Source organism: Salvelinus sp. IW2-2015, unplaced genomic scaffold (genome assembly GCF_002910315.2).
Source record: "Salvelinus sp. IW2-2015 unplaced genomic scaffold, ASM291031v2 Un_scaffold2273, whole genome shotgun sequence".
Lineage (NCBI taxonomy): Eukaryota > Metazoa > Chordata > Actinopteri > Salmoniformes > Salmonidae > Salvelinus > Salvelinus sp. IW2-2015.
Window position 1 is genome coordinate 40047 of NW_019943600.1, and position 4270 is coordinate 44316.

Here is a 4270-nt window from a genome sequence, read left to right on the forward strand (position 1 = left end):
CGGACAATGGAGCATCGAAAACCTTCTTTACCTCCGCCACCAACTCCTCCAGACTGAAGCATACGGCCCACTGTTGTTCCCATACTGCCGTAACCCAGGCGAGAGCCCTCCCGGACATCAGCGTGGTGAGGTACGCTATCTTAGAGCGGTCCGAGGGGAAGGAGGAGGGCTGCAGCTCTGATGATGAGGGAACACTGAGCGAGAAACGTCCGAGAGGTGCCCGACTCTCCATTGAAGCGTTCCGGGGGAGGTAAGCTGGGTTCCTGGGAAACCGGGGTGGCCGGGGAGGCAGCACTGCTAACAACCGGTATACTGAGGGGCTGGGAGGTTACCGTCGTGGTAGGCTGCCTAACAAACAACCCGTGGAATTGCTCCAGCAACGTGTTCAACACTCGGTCGTGGCGTTCAGCTAAGTTCTGGAAACCTTCCATAAGACCTAAAAGCAACTCCTGGTGCCTTCCAATGGTGGCTCCTTGGGAGGAGATGGCGTTGCGGAGCTGGTCCGAGTCTGCTGGGTCAGTCATGGCCAGTTCGTATTATCATGTTTCAGGGAAGACCCAGATGCAGACAGTGTCGAAGTAACACATTTGTTTTACTAGAACAGGGGGCAGGCAAAATGACAGGTCAAGGGCAGGCAGAGGTCAGTAATCCAGATCACAGTCCAAAAGGTACAGGACGGCAGGCAGTCTCAGGGTCAGGGCCGGCAGAATGGTCAAAACCAGGAAAACTAGAAAACAGGAACTAGAAACAGACAGGAGCAATGGGGAAAACGCTGGTAGGCTTGACAAACAAAATGAACTGGCAACAGACAAACAAAGAACACAGGTATAAATACACTGGGGATAATTGGGAAGATGGGCGACACCTGGAGGGGTGTGGAGACAAGCACAAAGACAGGTGAAACAGATCAGGATGTGACACACGACAAATGTTTTAGCTGGTGTATGAGGCTGTTTTAGCAGACTATTTTAGCTGGAGTTCTTGTCAATTTCACCTAGTCTCTGTTTGTTCAGTCACATATAGATTATTTAACTAGGTCGCCCCACTACCGACGTTCTCCTCTGATGACCCCAGACTTTAGTGTGTTCTCAGGATTATATCCCTGCCCTTCCTGACTGGTGGTCCTGTCTCTGTGTCTGAGGGGCTAGGTTAGCGTGTCTCTGTGTCTGACGGGCTACTGCTGTCTCTGTGTTATTGCCAGCGATTGATGTTTGCCATCAGAGTGCATCTGTCTGATGTCTCTCACTGACCTCTGACCCTGGCTGTGTCACACCTGACTGACCTACAGGATTTATAGACCTTATTCACTTATTGTCTGAGTCCCAAACGGCACCCAATTCCTTATATAGTGCACTTCGTCTGGCCTTATGGGCCATGGTCAAAAGTAGTGTCCTACTTTTGACTGAAATGACCAAAATGTCTGCAATAAACCTGCGGACGTAGTCACATATGTTGGAGTCATCTTTTATAAAGAGACCAAGAGGAAACACAAAGGAATGACAGTACACCATGATATCATGTGATTCTCTGATTGGAAAGGCTCCGCTTTTAGGTTATTTGTATTGAGACAGGTCATTTTGAGAAGAGCTCCATCAAGATTCTGTCTGGTGTCTACATGGTCTCTGCTTCAGTGGTTCTGTTCATTCACTGAGATGATTGAAGGAGGACGTGTCGGAGTGTAAACTCGTTAAAAGACTCCATCAATAACTGTTACCCCTCACTGGCTTAATATGTTAATGATGAGAGAGGGAGGGAGGGAGGGAGGGGAGAGAGAGATGGCAAATGAGAGATTATGAAAGAGGGGGAGAGGGGAGAGATGGTGAAGGGGAGAGGGGGAAGATGGGATGGAGGGGAAGGGGGAGAGAATGGTGAGAGAGGTTGAAGCGGGAGAGGGTGAGGAGAGAGATGGTGAAGGGGAGAGATGGAGAAGATGGTGAAGGGGAGAGGGGGAGAGATGGTGAGGGAGAGATGGTGAAGGGAGAGGGGGAGAGATGGTGATGGGAAGGGGGAGAGATGGTGAGGGGAGAGAGGGAGAGATGGTGAAGGGGAGAGAGGGAGAGGGGAAGATCGGTGAAGGGGAGAGGGGGAGAGATGGTGGAATGGGGAGAGATGGTGAAGGGGAGAGAGGGAGAGGGGGTGAGATGGTGAAGGGGAGAGGGGAGAGATGGTGAAGGGAGAGGGGGAGAGATGGGTGAAGGGGAGAGATGAAGAGATGGTAAGGGGAGAGGGGAGAGATGGTGAGGGGAGAGATGGTGAAGGGGAGAGGGGGACGAGATGGTGAATGGGAAAGAGGGGAGAGATGGTGAAGGGGGAGAGAGAGAGAGAGGTGAAAGGGGAGAGAGAGGGAGAGGGGGAAAGAATGGTGCAAGGGGAGAGGGGGATGAGATGGTGAAGGGGAGAGATGGTGAAGGGGAGAGAGGGAGAGGGGAGAGATGGTGAAGGGGAGAGGGGAGAGATGGTGAAGTGGGGAAGAGGGGGGAGATGGTCAAGAGGAGAGGGAGAGATGGTGAAGGCGAGAGGGGGAGAGATGGTGAAGGGGGAGGGGGAGAGATGGTGAAGGGGAGAGGGGGAGAGATGGTGAAGGGGAGAGAGGGAGAAAATAACAGAAAAATAATAACACAAGGAATAAATACACCATGAGTAACGACTTGGCTATATACAGGGAGTACCAGTACTGAGTCAATGATAGCTTGGCTATATACAGGGAGTACCAGTACTGAGTCAATGATAACTTGGCTATATACAGGGAGTACCAGTACTGAGTCAATGATAACTTGGCTATATACAGGGAGTACCAATACTGAGTCAATGATAACTTGGCTATATACAGGGAGTACCAGTACTGAGTCGATGATAACTTGGCTATATACAGGGAATACCAGTACTGAGTCAATGATAACTTGGCTATATACAGGGAGTACCAGTACTGAGTCTATGTGCAGGGGGTATGAGGTAATTGAGGTAGATATGTACATATAGGTAGGGATAAAATGACTAGGCTACAGGATAGACAATAAACAGTATAGTGGTCCTGGATGGTAGGAAGCCTCGGTCCCAGTGTCCATTTCTTTATATCCAGCTATTAACATGAGCCCGCCCTCCTATAGCTCCTCCTACCAGCCTCCTCTGGTGTGTGTGTGCGTACATGCACAGCTAACTACAGCTCTCTCTTCCCTCTTTGTCTTGGTTTTTGTATTTGTTTCGTTAGAGCTGTTGGGAACAAACCAGTTGGATGTTGAGAGACGTATCCATCTCTAGGTTGTTTAGATGCAGAGCTGTTGTCTCTTCTGAAGCCAGCATGTGTTTCAGGAGGAGAGTAGGAGGTGTCTCAGGTAGTTGTCTGTCTGTGTTACAGTCTAGAAACCCAAAAAGCTTGTTTTGGATGCTTGGTGTGAGAGATGTATTGGTTTGAGCTATTTTCAGTGGCTGAGGAGACAAATGCACTGGACTGGTGTCTATAAAATTGGCTGTGTGCATCAGTTGAATTCTGTCGTAAAGCAGTGTCCTTAAAATGTGTCTGTGGATGGAAGATGTCTGGTTGGATGTAATAATAACTTGAGAACGTCTAGGTCCTTTAGGGAATACTTCACCACTATGGCTCCTGTGGGGGAAAGGAGCTGCTTAATTCACAGAGGAAACTAATCGCATTGATAGTGTGATCATAGAGTGCTTTATATCTGCTACTGAACTGATGAGTTACTGATTGTGTGAGGATCGTTAAGTTAATTACCTGGCTGATTGCCAGACTATTTTAGTCTGATGATTGGGATGAATTAGATGAAATAACACAATCAGTTTTAGACCGGTTTCAGGCAATTGTTTAACCCACATCTTTTACCCATATTCCTCCTTTTATCTGGGTCACCAGGGCAACCGTTTGTTTCCTAGATATTCTGCCCATAAAAGAAGTTGAGCTATAAGCTATAAGGCAAGCTGAAGCTTTCAGCTTTCATTTAAGTTATGGAAAATGGAAAATGGGTGAAAATTTGTTTTCACAACAAGAAAAAATATCTTAAGATGTATCAAATGTTCTCACTGGTTGTGTCTCTGTGTCTCTGTGTCTCTGTGTCTCTGTGTCTCTGTGTCTCTGTGTCTCTGTGTCTCTGTGTCTCTGTGTCTCTGTGTCTCTGTGCTGTTTACTGTAATCTCTGTGTGAAAATATACACTACTGCACTACCGGTCACTTAGAAATGTCCTTGTTTTTGAAAGAAAAACACGTTTGTCCATTAAAATAACTTCAAATTGATCAGAAATACAGTGTAGACATTGT

General features: G+C 47.8%; 1 pseudogene; it reads left to right on the forward strand.

Moving 5' to 3' along the window:
- Positions 1–854: 854 nt before the first annotated feature.
- The window catches only part of LOC112073472 (serine/threonine-protein phosphatase 2A 55 kDa regulatory subunit B beta isoform-like), a 23399-nt pseudogene continuing 19983 nt past the window's right edge, over positions 855–4270 (forward strand).